The sequence below is a fragment of the Chrysemys picta genome, chromosome 1 (assembly GCF_011386835.1).
Source record: "Chrysemys picta bellii isolate R12L10 chromosome 1, ASM1138683v2, whole genome shotgun sequence".
NCBI classification, from domain to species: domain Eukaryota; kingdom Metazoa; phylum Chordata; order Testudines; family Emydidae; genus Chrysemys; species Chrysemys picta.
Genome location: NC_088791.1, coordinates 204068243 through 204088072, shown reverse-complemented (window position 1 = coordinate 204088072; position 19830 = coordinate 204068243). Strand labels below are relative to the sequence as shown.

The window sequence follows — 19830 nt, the reverse complement described above, 5'->3', positions numbered from 1 at the left end:
TGTGGTGCACACAGAAAAGCAACCAGTCTTGGGCTTACACATGATGATGAAATTCAATAAGGACAAATGCAAAGTACTCCACTTAGGAAGGAACAATCAGTTGCACATGTACAAAATGGGAAATGACTGCCTCGGAAGCGGGGCCGGTGCTACCATTAAGGCAAACTAGGGGGTTGCCTAGGGCACCAAGATTTGGGGGCGCCAAAAAGCAGTGCCCCCAATTTTTTTTTTTACAGCTTTCCTGGGCTGAGCTGCCAGCAGCGCGCTGACACGTGCGGCTCAGACTCCCTTAATCATTACGGCAGCTCCCCACCCCAGCTCACCTCTGCTACGCCCCCCTCCCTGAGCACGCCATTGCTGCTCCACTTCTCCCGCCTCCCAGGCTTGCGGCGCCAAACAGCTGATTTAGAGGAGAATTAGAGCAGGAGCGGCGTGCTCGGGGAGGAGGCGGAGCAGAGGTGGCGGAGCAGAGGTGAGCTGGGGTGGGGAACTGCCGCATAGCTCCCCGGGGGCGAGGGGAGCTGCCGTGGGGGGGTGCCTCAGGGTGGAGGGGGGTGGGCAGCTGCCGCAGGGCTGGGGGGGGGGGGGCGCAAGGTGGAAGTTTCGCCTAGGGCATGAAACTTCCTTGCACCGGCCCTGCTCGGAAGGAGTACTGCAGAAAGGGATCTGGGGGTCATAGTGGACCACAAGCTAAATATGAGTTAACAGTGTAACTCTGTTGCAAAAAAAGCAAACATCATTCTAGGATGTATTAGCAGGAGTGTTGTTAACAAGGCACGAGAAGTAATTCTTCCACTCTACTCCGTGCTGATTAGGCCTCAACTGGAGTACTGTGTCCAGTTCTGGGCGCCACATTTCAGGAAAGATGTGGACAAACTGGAGAAAGTCCAGAAAAGAGCAACAAAAATGATTAAAGAAAACATGACCTATTGGGAGTGGACCACATCCACCCTGACTGAATTGGCCTTCAACATTGGTTCTCCACTTGTAAGGTAACTCCCTTCTCTTCATGTGCCAATATATATTTATACCTGTATCTGTAATTTTCAATCCATGCATCTGAAGAAGTGGGGTTTTACCCATGAAAGCTTATGCCCAAATAAATCTGTTAGTCTTTGAGGTGCCACCAGACTGCTCGTTTTTGTGGATACAAACTAACTACCCTTCTGATATTATGACCTATGAGTGAAGATTGAAAACATTGGGTTTGTTTAATCTGGAGAAGAGAAGACTCAGAGGGGACATGATAACAGTTTTCAAGTACATAAAAGGTTGTTACAAGGAGGAGGGAGAAAAATTGTTCTTCTCAGCCTCTGAGGATAGGACAAGAAGAAATGGGCTTAAATTGCAGCAAGGACAGTTTAGGTTGGACATTAGAAAAACTTCCTAACTGTCAGGGTAGTTAAGCACTGGAATAAATTGCCTAGGGAGGTTGTGGAATCTCCATCATTGGAGATTTTTAAGAGCAGGATAGACAAACACCTGTCAGGGATGGTCTAGATCGGGGTGGGCAAACTTTTTGGCCTGAGGGCCACATTGGGGTGCAAAATGGTATGGAGGGCCAGGTAGGGAAGGCTGTGCCCCCCAAACAGCCTGGCCCCCGCCTCCTATCCTCCACCCCTCCCACTTCCCGCCCTCTGACTGCCCCCCTCAGAACCTCCCACCCATCCAACCCCCCCTGCTCCTTGTCCCCTGACCACATCCTCCCAGAACCCCCTGCCCCAAACCACCCCCATGGGATCGCACCCCCTATCCAACCCCCCCTACTCCCTGTCCCCTGACTGGCCCCCGTCCCGTATCCACACCCCCCCCCCGGACAGGCCACCTGGGACTCCCACGCCCTATCCAAGCCCCCCTGTTTCCCGACCTCATACCGCCCCAGAACCTCCATCCCATCCAACCACTCCCTGTCCCCTGACTGCCCCCCAGGACCCTCTACCCAACCCCTCACTGCCCCATGCGCACCACCGCCGTCCCCTTATTATGCCGCTCAAAGCGGCAGGAGCTCGCAGCCCCACTGCCTGCGTGGTGGCGGGGCTGCGGGGAGGGGGGACAGATGGGGAGAGGCCGGGGGCGAGCCTCCCTGACCATGAGCTCAGGGGCCGGGCAGGATGGTCCTGCAGGCCAGATGTGGCCCGCGGGCCGTAATTTGCCCACCGCTGGTCTAGATAATACTTAGTGCTGCCTTGAGTGCAGGGGACTGGACTAGATGACCTCTCGAGGTCCCTTCCAGTTCTATGATTCTATGAGGCACTTGGCCATTAAGAATCAGAATAATAACTGGTGACAAGCCAGTACCAGACACAAGTGGACTAACTGTATCATTCTGAAGGCTTGTTTACAGGAAAGAGGTGTCCCCTAGTGAAATACAAGATACAGTTACAAGAGGACACAACGCCTCTTCTGTGTGCCACCTGAAATGTTCCACAAGCCTTAAATAAATAGACCAAAGGAAGAGGGGCAAAACGTGAAAGCAGATAGCATTGTCCATGGACTTTAAAACCCAGGGGCTGGGTTCATGCCTTAGAACTGTTGGGGTAAAAAGGAATGGAATCAGATCTTGCATTGACCCCCAAGAACATCACAAAAACATTACAAGGGAACATTTCCACTTGGCTGTAAGTAATGAAATGTTTGCTAAAAAGGCAGAGGTCAAATTCTTCAGCAAATTAGGTGCATTGACAGGCATTTGGCATGTTCCTTTGGTCAGAGAAAGGTCCCAGATGTGCACTTTCCATACACCGTGTGGCTCCATAAGACTGCCTTTCAGCATACATTTCAGCCCTAAAAATATTTCATGGCACAATGTCCCAGGTACAAGTAGGTCTCACAGGATGTGAAAGTACACACTGATGACATAAAACGAACAGGAGTACTTGTGGCACCTTAGAGACTAACAAATTTATTTGAGCATAAGCTTTTGTGGGCTAAAACCCACTTCATCAGATGCATGCAGTGGAAAATACAGTAGGAAGATGTATATATACACACAGAGAACATGAAACAATGGGTGTTACCGTACACACTATACCGAGCGTGATCAGTTAAGGTGGGCTATTACCAGCAGGAGAGAAAAAAATCTTTTTGTAGTGTAATCAAAATGGCCCATTTCCAGCAGTTGACAAGAATGTGTCAGGAACTGTAGGGGGGTGCAATAAACATGGGGAAATAGTTTTACTTTGTGTAATGGCCCATCCACTCCCAGTCTTTATTCAAGCCTAATATAATGGTGTCCAATTTGCAAATTAATTCCAATTCAGCAGTCTCTCATTGGAGTCTGTTTTTGAAGTTTTTTTGTTGTAATATTGCAACTTTTAGATCTGTAATCGAGTGGTCAGGGAGATTGAAGTGTTCTCTGACTGGTTTTTGAATGTTATCATTCTTGACGTCTGATTTGTGTCCATTTATTCTTTTACGTAGAGACTGTCCGGTTTGGCCAATGTACATGGCAGAGGGGCATTGCTGGCACATGATGGCATATATCACATTGGTAGATGTGTGCAGGTGAACGAGCCTCTGATAGTGTGGCTGATGTGATTAGGTCCTATGATGGTGTCCCCTGAATAGATATGTGGACAGAGTTGGCAATGGGCTGATGACATAATACCAGAGCAGCACTGCTACTGAACATCACAAACTATGGAGAGCACTGGCACACGCAAGAGGACATAACCTTAAACCGAGCAGAGCCAAATGTCAATTCCAAACAACTTAAATAGTGATAGAGGAAAGAAAGTGACCACAAAGAGAATAATGCCTGATGAGTCTAAGTTACAGCAATATTGAACATGCAGAGAACCAGAAAGGTAAACAAAGGAATCTAGAGATTGCAAGGCATGTTGAAATAGGTCAATAAGTTCACACCCAACTATGCAGCTCAAACAACTCACCTAAGAAAGTCCCTTGACACAGATACGTAACAGGCACGGAGGCCCAAGCATGAGAGCACATACACCGATTTGAAGCATGTATTGACATCCGTGCCAGTGCAGCAATTCTTTAATGCATTAAAAGATTAAGTTTTCCACCAATGGAACAAAAGGAGGGTTGGGAACCATATTGCTACAAAGACAAGGATTGAATGGCTGCCTGTAATGTATGCTGTGAGAGTGATGACAATGATAGAGAATGTATTTTTGCTAACTGAGAAAGAGATGGTAGGCCATGCATGTGGCTGCAGAAAGTTTCTTGATTTTCTCTTCAGCTACAAAGCTGAAACTGACCATAAATCACTGATTGCAATAAACAAGAAAGGACACAGAGTAGCACCACCGGGGATACAGTGATTGCTTTTGAAAGTACAGTAGCATGAAATAACTCTGGAGTTCCAGCTAGGGTGTCACCCAGTAATTGCAGATGCCCTGTCAAAATTGTATGTTTGGCTTGATGAGACACAATCAGATGATTTGGAACAAGCAGAAGAAGCACATGTGAACTTATTAAAGCATCATGTGCTTTAGCACCAGCAATATGGGCTGAGCTGGGAAGAGAAACAGCCAAAGATGCCCCCTTCTCCCCCAGTGGCCCTGGAACAATTTTTACTGTGGTGGTGCTGAATGCCCATGGTCCCCACCCCAAACTTTTTACCTCATCCCCCCCTACTCCTGTCTGTGCCCCAGAGCTGGGGCCAAGAGCGGGACCATGGCTCGGGGGGGTGCGAGGGGGGACATGGACAGGAGTAAGGGGGCCAAGGCTGGGACCCCATGTGCAGACTCCAGAGCCCCTGGTGCAGAGCCGGCGGCAGCCGGGACCCCGTGTGTGGACTCCAGGTGTGGGGCCATGAACAGAGCCCTGAGCACGGGACCAGTGACAACCAGGAGCTAAGTCCCTGGGCACAGGGCCAGGAAAAGAGCCCTGGGTCCTGCAGCTGGGGCCCCGCATGCTGGGCTGGAAAAGAGCCCCAGGTGCAAGTCCAGCGGCAGTTGAGACCCCACGTTCGGGGCTGGGAGCAGAGCTCTGGACGTGGGTCCAGCGGCAGCCAGGACCCTGTGTGCGGCGCTGGGAACAGAACCCCATGTGTGCATCCTGCAGCCAGGAGTCGGGACCCTGGGTGCGGGGCCAGGAGCAGAGCCCTGGGCAGCACTGGGACCCTGGGAGTGGAGTGGTGGGCAGGACCCCCCACAAAAACCTAGTTCCCACACCTATGCTCTCTCCCCTCCCTCGCCCATCAGAGAGGAATCTTTGAGTGTCACAGAGCTGCCACAGTCAGGATCAAATGCAGGTAGACTATAGGGTGCTCTACCAGCTCCTTAGCTGGCTCAGCAGCCCCTGTGTGGCCACTGCAACTGGTTTAACTTGGAGCAGCCCTCAGTGCAAACTTGGTGTAGCAAGGGCCCGGCCCAAGAATACTCAGACAGACTTGGGTGTAGTTTAGGAAGACTGGTGTTGGTATATAGTGTGGGGGGGGGGGAGGGGGGGATTGTAACTTTTATTGTTTCTTTATAGATGTAGTGAAGGCTAAAGCTGTATGTTGTGTGGTGGGCCTGTCAACCAGCTTGGGGAGGAAATAGGCAGCCACACCCAACTTTGTTTTAGCCTGCAGTGCAGGCTCTGTTATTCCTCTGCTGCACAGTCACAAGAAATGAGGGAAAGAAACCATCTTGAAGTAGACTGCAGGGTCCTCCACCCCCCAGTAGCTCAAGGGTCACAGCCCTCCTTTAGCCTCAAGAAACGACAGGCCTTACCTGCCCTATTGCAGATTTCCCTCCTGCTTCTCCCTGTCTTACAGAGCTGGGTCCCTACTTATATCTTCCGGCTGGGAATCCGAGCCAGCCATTAGCTGCTGCTTGGCTGGATCAGTGGGTTCCCAACACATACCTGCTGGGCTTCTTCTTATGCCAGAGCTTGCTGCTCCCTGGCTCCTCGGGCCCTTAAAGGGACAGACCGCCCTGCTAGACTGTGCCACTATTGTCTCCCTTTTTTTATAGGTTGCTTTCAAATTTTGGCCTCTATACAAGCCCACCCACACTTTGCTATTCACGTGATAGGATCTATCTTTAAGGTCTTAACGACACTTGGAAGCAGAGACAACGCGTAACTGTTGATAGTGAGGGGGAGGGGGCGCCTGATTTAAAGATGCTGGTGATATGCCACGGGGTTCAGGGCAAAGCACATAAACCCTGGCAGAAATCTGGTGAGGCACGTGACACCATGTCACACCACCTCTCCCCTCTTCCTCTCCCTCCCCCCGCCATGCCTTGCCTCTGCTTGGAAGTAGTGCCATCTCAATGATCTGTTTGGCTGACCTGATGCTGACCCACACACTGGCCTTGTCTACAAGGCTGACACACCATGATGCTCAACCGATTACTGAACTGGTGCTATTTCCAAGTGAGACAAGGCCAAAACTGGAGTGTGAGAAATACATGGTTAATTGCCTGAAGCCCATCTCCTGCACAAGGTTATGCAAGAAAATTGTAGGTGGTTATTCTTGCAGTTAATCTCTGCCAAAAAAAAAATCAAGGAGAATGAAATTTTTGGAAGCATTTTTTCTTTCCTAATCATGTTTCTCAAACTCAGCGTAGTTAGTCATTCTCTGTATATACTCACTGTCAGAATACTAATAATAAAAAATCCTGATGAGATACTGTATAGGGAAACTAATTAGTAAGTGTTACTGGGCTCCTTATGCATGTTTACCACACTGCAGAGGGGATGCGCAGCTCTACATGCTGATGGCAGATGAGTAATGAATGGAGGCTCGACCTCCTTAAAACAGATAATGACCCAACAAATTTAGACTCTGTAATGATAAAAAATAAAGCAAAAGGCTCGGTTCTCTCTCTCTCTGTAGGCGTGCTCTCACACGGGCCCATACCTAAACACTTGTATAAACATACATTAAAAAAGGTAACTGATCCTGTCCTAAAAATCAGCAGAGCAGTAATTCCTTTAAAAGCATTCGGAGGACAACTTTCTCTGCTTTTGAATGCCATGTTCAGGATTCAATGGCAGTTCAGAGTCTGGTTTTGATCGCAAGACTGTGTTTTGTGTGAGCTGCATCTTGTAGAATCAATGTGATTGCACTTCACTGCATAGCTGATCAAATCAACTGCTGCGTTTATGCACGTATAGCATAACTGTGATCCCGATTCAGCTCCCTGCATTGCTAAGATAGCCAATGACAAGAGACCAAGATTGTGGTGCGTTAGCCAACACAGTGTTTGTAGTTTTTCTAGTCTAACCAAATCCTATTGAATAAGACCTTTAAAAATGAAGTCCTTGCTTATCTGTGTGAATATTAAAGATATCATGGCATTTTCTGTAATACTAGGAGCTTACCTGAACAAGGACATTCCGGGGCTTACTATTCCCCATCCTCCACTGTTGTTTGCCCATGCAGTTGCTGTTCTCCTGTCCTAGAGAGGACTGCATTTCAGTAATGCTGCAGGGATATAGCTGGCAATGCACACTGAGATCCTTGGATGAAAGTGTTCTAGGTGTGTAAAACTACAGAGTGTGTATACTTTTAGTAAAGCACCTTGGGATCCTTTGAGATGAAAGCTGCTATGCAAATGTTAACGTATTATTATCATTACTTTATTATTGGTATTATCCTCATAGTCATGCAGGTGTCAAAATACGCGGACAGCATCACAAAGACATTACCCTTTCTGCTGCTGCATAACGGAGCTTAGAACCCTGAGTATCGCATTGCTCTAAACCTGTTTCTTTTCCCCCTCAGTCACAAAACCATTAAACCACTAAGTAAAGGTTATGATGCTGGATTGTAACTTAACCTGTGCTGTAATGTAAAGCTAACCCAGCCTACTGTTCATGGTATTTATTCCTCTAGCAATTATTGGGCTTCCCTACTGGGTGAGATTCGGTGGTGCAGCTGGTTTGAATACGTTTCACAATTTTTTTTATCTTCTTCATTTTTCCTTGGCTATACCTCAGTACATTATTCAAGCCATAAACATTTTCTTTTTGCTTACTGTGCTGTATTTAAAACTGAGTTAAAATGGTAAGCAGTGACAAAAAATTCCAGGAGTTTTCCTGGTCCTGCTTGCAGGCTAGCATGCTCTGTAGGGAAGCATGCAATCTGAGTCTTTCAGTAGTCAGTCTGCAAAGAGCCAGCCTAGAGTAAGGTGAGGTGAGTTGTACCTCTCTGCTCTAGGGAGCAGCCTGCTTTCTCTCCCTCTCTTTTCTGGTTCTTGTGTGTTAAGGTTCTGGATTTTAAGAAATAAAGTAGTGTTACACTGCAGCCTTCCAGAAAGAGAATTTTATATTTGTTAATTGAAATTCTCTCTTTGTATGTCATAAACATAACACTTGCCCAATTATGTTCTATCTTAAGCCTTCTCTGCACTTGTCTTACACTTTTGTATTTTATTCTGAATGACAACAACCCCAATACTACAACTATACCCATGCAGGCAGATTCTTGTGCACTGCTCATGATGAACCCCAGTGACTTCAATAGGACTCTGCAGGCTGTGCCTGGATCTAACTGAAGAGTCAAGGCCTGCATATATAGCCAAAAATTACTTGCAAAGCTCATCTGGCTGGATGCCAGATCAGAGATTTCTACTAACCCCGTAAATGGGGTTCCAAATCCAAATCTGTCTCCTTTTTTCTGTTAATTTCAGTTTGCATATCACAAGACTTCTTAACTCTGCAAACAGGGATTTCAGCATGGTGCAGTAAAATTCACTTATATCTGCCCTCTCTGCATCTGAGATTGGGTAAGTAGGTCAGAGTGAATTGGGGAATGGGGGGGATAATCAAATATTCATTCCTATTTTGTAACAAATTAGCTTTGGCAGTGCCCACATCCCTGGTTCCAGGGTATATTTGCTATCCAGATATATTCTAGCAAACAAATGTTATAGCCCAAATGGCCGTGGAAATGGCAAATGCTAAATGAATACTGGAATTCACTGGAAAGTGAATTGTGAATTCATAAACTTGATTGTTCAAAAAGAGAAACTGACTACAGGGTTATACTCAGTCACTTGAAGAAGAGAATCAATGCCATGTGATCTACGCATTGAATCCAAACTAGCCAATCTACTTTGAATCTGGAATATCAGATACAATAAATAAATTGCTCATGCACAATCTAGAGACCAAGAGTGATTCAGTGACATTATTCAGTGAATAATTTAGAATAATGAATAAATATGAGAAAAGCATGATCTGCCCAGAGACAATTACCAAGGAGGGGAAAAAAAGTCAAAACTGATCAAATATGTTACTCACTGTCACTGAAAATTATTCACCTAGCTTTACTCCCAAGACAATACTTAAATGATGTTGTCATTCACAAACAGGAGACTTATTTGCCAACTATGTTGAGTGGAAGCAGTGGTGCTGAGCTAATGGCTACGGCTCCATCACAATTTTAGCACTAAATCAGACCACCCCCTATTGCTGAGTGACACTAAATATCTACTTTTAGGAGATAGCTAATCAGCTAGAGAAAGGTTTTGAAATGAACTACAGATGGCTTGTGTCCACTGCTGATTTACTCCCCCTCTTCCCCCCATCACTATTGACAAGTAGAAAATACAGCTCCTTTGAGTAGAGTTTTCCAGCCATTATGATACCAGTGCCGCTGGAACAATTTTTATAGTGGGGGTGCTAAGAGCCATTGAACCAAACTCTATGTATATGATGGAAACCACTTCAAGCCAGGGGGTACAGCAGCATCTCCAGCACCCCTAGTTCCAGCACCTATGTCTGATACATAAAATTTGAAGAAAATTAATGTAAAAACACTGAAGATCCTATAATCCTAGCTATATTATAAAACTCCTTGATTTCTTTTAAACCTTGGTCATTAAAAATGAGCAGCAGGTAGTAGTCAGGAATTACTGGTCTTAGAACAGTTAGTTAACACGTTGGTTAACTAACTGTAATATGATCCTACAACACTAGATGGCAAACTAGTGCTATTTTTCACATCTGTGTCTGAACTTGATCTATTTCAGGAGTCTAGTTTATACCCCCTTTACAAATACATGGGGCCATAAAACAGTGTTATGTATATAAAGTCCTAATTTTGCTAAAATGATCTTTTCCAGCTGTCTGTTTTCTCCAGGTATTGTAACACTCACCTCTTCACCTGCCATCCCTTTTACTTCCCATATATCAGATGGATTCTGCTGGACCGGTAACACCTAGGTATGTCATTTCTTTTTAGTCATAGAGTTTAAGGCCAGAAGGGATCACCAGATCATCTAGTCTGACCTCCTGTATATAACAGGGCACCAACACCACCCAGCACCACCAGCACGCTAGACCCAGCAACTGAAATGAGACCAAGTAAATGAGAACCACAGGAGACTAGACCATTAGGTGCCACAGTCAGAGAAGAGGAGGGACTGAGGTGCACCAGTGATGAAGGCTCCTGTAATGGCAGGGAAATGATTACATGGGTTAATTTGAGATTGGTCCAAGCTGCAGAGTTCAGATCCAAATCCAAAGTTCTCTTGTGATTACACAACTCAGATGAGAAAACAATGAAGCTGACTGTGTAGGTATACATAGATAGTATCATTATGTATTTGTACTGTGGTAGCACCTAGCAGCCCCAGTCATGGATCAGTGCCCCACGGTGCTAGAGTCCTGATCTGAATATACTAGCCAAAGTCTAAATTAGGCCAAGTCTAACCAAGGAAAACACTGGCCTGTAAAGAGGCCAATACCTTACCCTGTCCATTCCTTAGAAGGGAGTTGGTGGGCTGTTTGGGTCAAGGTGAGAAGAGTACATACCAATAAGCTTTTACTCACTACTTGGCACTCCAGTATGCCCAGTTCTTGGGACAGTCTATGTCCCTACTTCACCTGCAGTTGTGGTGCCTGAGAACATCCCCTGTGCAGGTTCAGATGGGGAGACAGAAAAATTCCAGTACAGTCTTTAAAATGACCTGTTCTTGGAAAGAGAGTGTGATCATTTTTAAATAGTCTAGGCTCAGAATCAGGATGGGGGGGGGCTCCCCTTCCCACTCCTCCAATTAGAAGAGCATTTTGGAGGGCTCTGGCCTCTAATGGCCATCAAGTTGCTTCCTTTGGTGACTAATAAGAAGTCTGCTTCTTTGGAAGCAGGTGAGCTTCTGGCCCCGTCTGTACCTTCAAAACACAGATTTCAGCCAGGGAGATTCCCAATCACTTCAGACTGTGGCTCCTTTAATTTTTTTCCTAGTTGTATACTAGTCAATCCTTTTCCTCCCCCCACTCTGCACCATGACATTGCTCAGCATGTCCCCACGTGCCATTCCCAGAGCTCAGTGTGATGGTATATATGATGATCAGGCTGGCAGAGTCATAAATCTTCCTCCCTGGGAATAGAGAGGCAGCAGAAAGCCTGACTGGGCAGTGCACATACACTAAAGAAGAGATACTTCCTCTTCAGAACAAGGAGTAACCTTAGCAGATGCAAAGTCCAGAGCATTCAGATTGCTTTTGTGGGCCAGCAGGCCCACAGGTGCTGCTTTCAGCTGTTTTGGGGCCCTTTGTGAGTACAATATATTACGTGTATACTCTGCTATTTAATAATACTATTTCCCTCTGTATAAACCAACTTATAGTACCAATGAAAAAATAGCCATGGACCATGAAACAGGTGGGAATGGCTAATCAATTTTTATCACTAATATTGTGGGTAAGCCCAATAACTCTGTGTGAGTTATGAAAGGCTTCTTCTGCTCAAGGTAGATGTGCCTATGTGTTTAATCTCCTTTTAGCTGTCACATTTTAGTTCAGTCTAATAATGGAAGGAGTGGAGAGCTAAACATTTTAAGACAAGAAATCTTACATTGCACTTTTTTTTTTTTAATTCAGACATGTGAAATGCAGAAAGGTGTGCTGGCTATAGGAGGTGTGCTAATGATGTAGTGCAGAAGCCTTTAAAAACCTGGGTTCAAATCAAGCTTAAATAAGCGACAAGCAAAATGGGGCTATTGATTTCAATTAAGTCCCCATTTTACTACATTAAAACTGCCACATAACTATGCTTTAGCACTTAAAGAGAGAGACCATCAACTAAAAGATAAGATGTCTGTCGGAAAACGCTTTATGTCATTTTTACCAATAACAACTAAGATTACTAGAACTGAAAGACATTAGAAAGTACATTTACTTTCCCCTATTTTTTCAGTAAGTTTACTTTGTGTATTTGGTAGTGCTTTCTGCATGGTCAGTTTTGCTATTTCCCCCTTTCCATTCAGTTGCTGACGCACCAAACTTGCAGTTACAGACGTTTAATTTTAAGCACTTGGAATAGGACTGGTTGGAAAAACTCAGACAGAAGAGTTTTTTCATTGGAATTAGTGGATTTGTCCAAATCAAAAAGTTTTGTGAAGACAGTTTGATTTCAGAGAAGTTCCTCTGGAAGCCAAGCGGATCCTGAGGGAAACTTGCTGGCTGGGCAGGCCTCAAAACCTGTCTGGTTTCCTGCCAGCTTGCCTGTGCGGCTCCTCAGCAACATGCCTGGCAGGGTGTTGGAGAGCCAGAGCTTCTAATATGCACAGCTCTGGGGACTGCCGGCATGCAGATTGTTATAGGGCTGGGGACCCCAGCACTTCCAGGGTCCGTGGCTCTGAGACACCTCACCATGTGGACTACCTCAAAACCATGGCTTCATCCTCTTTCAGGGAGAATTTCAAAAAATTGGGGGGTTCCTATTTGGAACGAAACCAGATTTTGAACTAGCAAAATCCTCTGTACAGTGGAATTACCTGTCTCTAGCCAGCTCTCCACATGAGTAATCTTACTGATTTCCATCGGACTACTCACCTACTTAAATAGGGTGACCATACATTCTGTTTTGGCCAGGACAGTCCCTTTTTTAAGCCCTGTCCTGGCTGTCCTAACTTTTTTTTGGCAAAAGTGGGCATTTGTCAAAAAAGTGGGATGCAGAGGAATGTGCGGGGGCAGGCGGAGGCGAGCAGCAGTGCCAGCCCTGTGCAGGGGGGCAGGAGGCCGGGCTCTGGCAGGGGGCAGGCAGGGCTTACTTGAGCGAGGAGTGATGCCAGTCCCAGCCTCGCACAGGGAGGCAGGCAGGGCCCGGGCAAGCTGCAATGCCAGTCCCAGCCTTTGGGAAATTCGATCACCCTATGTAATATGTGCATCGTTGCTCACCCAAGCCCTGCCTGCCCCTTGCGTGGGGCGGGGGGCTCCAGCGAGCTGCTTGGGCCAGCCCCGTGTGAGAGTGGGGCTCCGACGAGCGGCTCAGGCCAACCCCACATTGGGGGGAGGGCTTGGGCCAGCCCCACGCGGTGTCCCGTTTTTCCTTTGGGAAATATGGTCACCCTATGCTTAAAGTTAAGTGTACATGTGGTTGCAGGAGATTGGAGCCTGAGTCATTTTCTCTGATTTTTGTGCGGGGCTTTCACACAGCAACAAGGAATAGAGAAGTATTTCTTCAAACATGGAAAATTAGATTGTAAAACTGCAAGAATTCCCAGGAGGACTCAGGGCCAGGTGTAGTACCTGAAACTCCTTTGTAACTGAGTTTTGAAACATGACTAGACTTCACATTGACAGTATTGCTTTAACATTTTCAAAGCACTGTTCAAACCTAGGCCCTGCAAGAAGCTCCCTGTGGACAACTGAAGCCAGTGGGGTTCTATATGGGAGCTGCTTGCTTGCAGGATCAGGGTTTAACTAATCAAGCCTCACCCACACCCACAGTATTATTGTCTCCAGGGTCTGATCCTGGGAGCACCCACAACTCCCCCTTGAAGCTGCAGCATCAGACCTTAATGTACCAGTTTTCAAAAGAGCTTGGGGCATATTTTCACATGCTCAGCACCCACAATTGGAGCAGGATTTCTAAAAGAAGTCAACTCCCTTTTAGACACCTCAATGAGAGCCAGATTTCCAAAGCACTCAGCACCCAACAAGTGGAGCTCTTTTGACAACCTAGCCCCCACTGGGGTTGCTGAACTCCTGAAAATCTGGTCCAAAATGACTTGTACAATGCCACAGTGGGAGTCGGTGGCAGAGCTGGGATTAGAATTCCTGCGTTCCAAACTCCCAGCCTTCTCTTGGAGCCTTTAGATGCACCCAGGCCTCTTGCTCACTTTCCATGTTGTGTGTCCTGCCGTTTGTAGACACAAGAGGGGTAAGCGACAGGCTTCCTGCCTGCGAGTTTCCTTACACTGGTGGATTTATGTCAGACGTTTCATGTTACTAAATGTCATTGTGAGTGATTTTATGGTTCTAGGTTAATAAGCTGTTCAGCGTCATGGAAGTACTGAACCGTGTGTTGCTCCAGTTGCTAGGGTGAGCACTCATTTTTTTATTTAAAACCGTACATGTAAAGAGCACAGTTCCCAGGCAGCTCTACCTTATGAATTCACCTTTTAATATTTAAAAAAAAATCCTCTTTTTCTAAATAAATACGTGTCTCATTCCAGCCAATGTGGTCTGATTCTTGCTAACCCCATTTCCTTCATGCCTTGCGTGTCTCAAGAGCCCATAACTAAGAAGCTCCACCCATACATCAGGGAGGAAAGTATTAGAGACTAGAAAAGGAGCATAATTTACACTGGACAAGTGCTCTGGGCAATTATTTTTATTAAATTACATGGGAAAATCTCATCAATTCAGTCTCTTTGGGATGACTCAGACTCAAAGTTCTCCAACGACTATGACGTTCAATGCTAATTTATTATCAGTCAAGAATTAGCCTCAGAACTGAAGCTATTTCTGTCTTCAGCTTAGAAATGGGAATGGTCCAAAAAACCCCTGAGCCTTGGGAGAATTTGGATCAGGACCAGAAATTCACAGTTTGGATGGTCTCCAGTGGAATATAAACAAGGATTTAAGAAGTGTAGATTTATAACATATAATCTGAAAATGATTTTAAAAATACAATGTAAAAAAAAAATCCCAGATTTTGGTTTCCCCAATACTTTGAGAACTCAGATGTTTCTTGTTGGAAACATTCCTTCAGAAGCATCTACTTCAATGCCAGGGATGGGTGGTGGGAAACGTAGTTTCAGATTTTCCCTGACTGTCCTGGCTTTGGAACAATAACTTACACACACACAAAGGATGTGGGGGGAAAGAAGACCCTACTGAAGGACTTCCACGTAATCTGTCAACATTTTTCTATCTGCCCCACTTTTTACCAGTAGGCACCATGTTTTATCCCTCACTGGCTGTCAAGAATCAGGGCTTGTAGCAGATCTAGTCTCCAGACAGTGTCATCAGTACAGCTGGCCTGCAGCAGGCTGCCTGACTAGCCACGTAACCTGACTGGCTGGAGGGGTCAGGAGGCTAACTCTCCTGCGTTACCATGTTCCTGCTGCTCCTGCCTTGCACCCAGCCTTGCCTCTGTCCTGCGCCTGCCCAGAACCCTTCCTTGACAGCTATGCTGCTTGCTCCAGTTCCTGACCTCCGGCTTGGCCTGTGACTGATTCCTGACTCCAGCTTGACCCTCAGTTCTGGTATCCAGTTCCTGCCCTCCAGTTTGTCCCTTGGCTTCAGCATCTAACTACCAACTCCGGCTTGTCCGTTGGCTCTGGTATCCAGTTCCTGCCCTCCATCCTGACCCTTGGCACCAGCTTTGACTACTGACTCTGACCCTAGTTCTTGGTTCCGACGCTTGGTTCACTACACCTGCTCTGACCACTAGGCTAGACCACCCTTGTCCTCATCACCTGACACTAGCTTGTCCACAATTTCCAGAAATATTCAATACATCAACAGTTAAAAGGAAAGAGTGGATCTGGGTAGCAGGTGTTTATTATCTGCACATCTCTAGAGAAGAATAACCCTCACTGTATTTCCATGCCCACTTGAAATGGAGAATGGCCATGACCCTGCGAGTGGCTCTATTCGAGTCACTCCCTACATCATATTTTATTCCTAATATTCTTATTGCTTGCCTACATCAGCTTCACCACATATGTAGATTTTTGTCATGCAGGCAAATAAGGAGGCTAAGCTTTAAATAATATGGCATATGTTTTATATTTGCCACGTAGAACGAGAGTTCTTCATCTGATTTATGCCCCACCTGGACAAAAATATTTTTATTGTGGGTTTATTTCATTTGCTCCAGCATCCCCAAAAGAAAAAACACTTGTAAACTGCCAGTGATGACGGACAAAGAAATCAGCTTTGAAATACAAATTTACTGAAAATCCAGAGACTCTTCACACATGCAAATGAAAATGCTGTTGTAATAATTTTTAACTAGCAAATGCAAGGTAATTCTGGCGAGAGTAGTCTTCCATCTCTTGCATCATTCCCTTACAGAATGCTGGGACTGTAGGATAAATTCACTAACAGTGATAAAACATTGCAGCAGAACAAATGCATACATTTGGCTGGAACGCATGCATAGTTTCACTCTTTTTAGAACACCATCAAGAAACACTATCAAGTTAATAAGCTGCCTTTATGGCAGCCTCGCAAAATTGTCATGATATTTTACCAGCTGAATCACTAAATCTCCTCGATTTCTACCCTTTACAATTATCATAATCATAGAAAGCTAAATATTTTACTCACCACCAAAACAAATAATTTACCCTGGTGATTTGTGAATAGAGTTTCATAAGGCATGTTTATGGTATTCACCATGAAAAGTGCAATACATCATGAAAAGTGCACACACCATATGATATATATTATGCTGTGGCTGTTATACAAGTCCCGCTAATAATGCAGGAGATCCCATATCTGGAATAGACTGAATGGTATTATAAGTTTAAATCTGCCATCCAAAGAAATGATGCTCTTTATCTAATCAGATTTTTAAAAAGAAGGCTGCATAACATACAGCTCCTAGTACGATGGGGCCTTTGGGTGCTACCATGATGCCTCTAAAGAATAATAATACAAATCCATAAAAGTCATAGTAGCTAGGAGGTTTTGGTTCTGTTTCTACCTGTACTAGTCCTCCTTTGCCGTGCAAAATCCACCTACAAAAATACAATGTAATAAGAATATGTAAAGCTAAATTCTGTCCCCTTTGTCAACACTGCATAGTAGGGCTGGGCACGAAGGAGGATTCTATGGGGAGTTCCTTCCTCTCCCACAGCCTACAGAACAGGAGTGGACAGGAGTTTTTGCAGGGAAAATCCTCCCACTTCCAGACCCATTCCACAGCTCCTTTTGCAGCTCCCAGATTGCATAATGCCAGCTGAGCTAGCGTCCCCAGTGTAGATGGCAGTGGCCAGAAGCTCTGTTGTTGTGTGGAGCTGGCTCAGGAGGGTGCCCTGCCTTGCCTGCCCTGCTCTCAAAGCTTATTGTGCAGGCTGGCTCAGTGGGCTTCAATGAAGCTGGGCTGTGTGGTGCGCAAAGGGTGCTGACCTCTTGATTGGGATGCTGTCCCTCCTCTTGTTCTGCTATCCGCTCTAGCTGCTGAGGGGGAGTAGAACTTGCCATTAGAACACTGGCAGATCTAAGAAGCTCTTCCCACCAAAACTGATGTTAAAATTGACAAATACAGTTCACTCTATACACAGGATGGGTGCATGTTGCATTTGTTTCTCTATAACAGCATGTGGCCTTTGAAATGGATACAGACTTCATGATTTGCCGTGAACACCTTAGCCCCAGTGCAGACTCGCGAAGGAATCACAAACTTGCAGTCTCGAAAGAAAGGGAAGACAGTATAATAAAGTTACAGTAGATGGTGCTAGACAAGTACAAAAGAGACTAAGCAGTCATTTAAGGATACCTGCAAGATATAAGCTAAGCTGTTCAAAAAATGTGCAATTTAGATTTATCAGTTCAGGAGGGAGAGTGAGTTGAAAACAGTTGAGCTGGGAAGATTATTAAATACAAAACTCTCTGTGTAGACAATGTTCAGGTTATTACACAAAGCGGAGGGGTCAAATGCTGTCCCTAGTTGCATCCACATAATGTCAATGAAATCAAATGAGTGGAAGAGGAGGGGGTAGGTGGGAGCAGGACTGAGGGCAGCATGTGGTTCAGGCACTTAAAAGCGGAGGTTGACATTCCATTCTTATCATTCTTTTAGACAGAGGGAGAGAAGACACAATGATATATGAGTTAGCATCAGAGTGGGAGGCTCAGCTCTACGTTCCGGATGTCTATGGGTTTGTATCAAACTGTTAATGATATATAAATACAGTCGTTTGTATTTATTTGTATACGAAGGAAAAATTCTGTGGTTTAAATGTGTTTGGGTTACCATTTTAGTGTGGAGTTACACATTATTCTAGACTACATGTTAGTTCCTCTCTTGGAGCCACGGTATTGCATTTGAATGTGTGAGAACTTGATAGATCTGCCCACTAAAAATCAGCATCAGGGCATTAGTTTCTATATGTGCATATTAAATAGCATTATGGAAATACACAGGCCTATTGAGGATTATTCTGTTATGCCAATAGCATTCCTTATCAAGTCAAATGTATAGCTTTTTTGTTAGAGCGTGTACATTGTTACAAATACAAGTCTGCATAGGTGGTAATACAGAGCTCTGCATGGCACTACCTGTTTCATATGCTTGCATGAGTACAATATGCAGTTCTGACTCAAATGTATGTTATCATCTATATTGGAAATAATAAAGATATTAAAAGAACGTTTTGGAAAATGTTTCCAGAAAATGCATAATAACCAATATTCAAATATGAATCACTGGCAGGCAGGCTGGCCTGCAGACTCAGCATTGCATTGCCGTGCAGCATCAGTGCACAGCCATGTAAGAAACACTGGTCTGAGGCTAACTTTGGGCTCTCACTTACTGGCATCTGCCAGGCAGGGCAGGGATCACAGTGGAGGTGACACTCTGAGTCTCTAAAGGAGAAAATTGCATGATGTATCACCACTCATGAGCACCCGCTAGAGAGCTGTTTAGAGTGAGATTACTGTCTCAGTGGAGACTCTCATCCCTCTCGGTCATAGGGTTATTATGATGATGCCGTTGCAGCTTGCATGGAGGACGGTAGGAGGGGATTTAAATGATGGCCGGAAGGAAAGGCTGGATGAAACCTCCACAGACCCCGTTCAGATTAACTCAGATTCCTGAATCCCTGCTTTGGGAGACTTGAAAACAGCCAAATTGATTTTTTTTTCTTCTTCCAAAAAAAATGCCTTAAACCTTGAGCTACAAGCTTGCAAGCCACATTTTGGTCCAGAGTGAAACAAATCCCTGCAAATAAGGGTTTTGCTAATTAAAAACGAGGGGCTTTGTTCTCCTCTCCCCAGCACTAATTTTATACTAGTACAATAACATTGACATGGATTTACTCCTGATTTATGCTTGTGTAACTAAGAGTAGATCATGCTCAATACTGGGGTCTATTCTTCCCAATGATAACCAAGGGATATTTTTGTTTGTAAACTCCTATTAGTATGAAGAGGAGAAAAATCTCTGGGCAATTGTGCGCTCTCTGGCACAATCCATACTATTAATTATCATGCTTATTATGGCAGTGCCGAAGGGCAATCTGAGAACTAAGCCCCGTGGTGCCAGATACTGTACAAATATAGAATAAGACCCAATCCCTGCCCCAAAGAGCTTCTAGTCTAAATAGACAAGACAAGACACAAAGTGGGGGAAGGGCTATACCACACAAACATTGAACAATAAGATGGCAGCAAATGGCATGTTGGTTCTCCAATATGTTTATTATTATTTTTATTTTTTTGTCCTAGTAATGCTGATTGAGCACCATTTAAGATTGATTCCAGTACCTGAAAATAAATGATGACTAACTAACGGCTATTTGGGATAAACACAGAAGGAGACTTTGCCTCCACCATGCAAAGTTGGCTTCCTCTTTAGGAGGAGATGCTACAAAGATGCTCCCACTTGCTGATCGCACATACAAAATTAAGATAATGACATGCGATCGTCATGTTAAGGTGCCCTTGCAAGATTTAATCTGAGAA

The 19830-nt window shown here is 45.1% G+C and overlaps 1 protein-coding gene across 1 annotated transcript in view; it reads left to right on the top strand.

The window, feature by feature from the left end:
* The window catches only part of LOC135978000 (uncharacterized), a 1156726-nt gene that overhangs the window by 622134 nt on the left and 514762 nt on the right, over positions 1–19830 (top strand). The window lies entirely within an intron of this gene.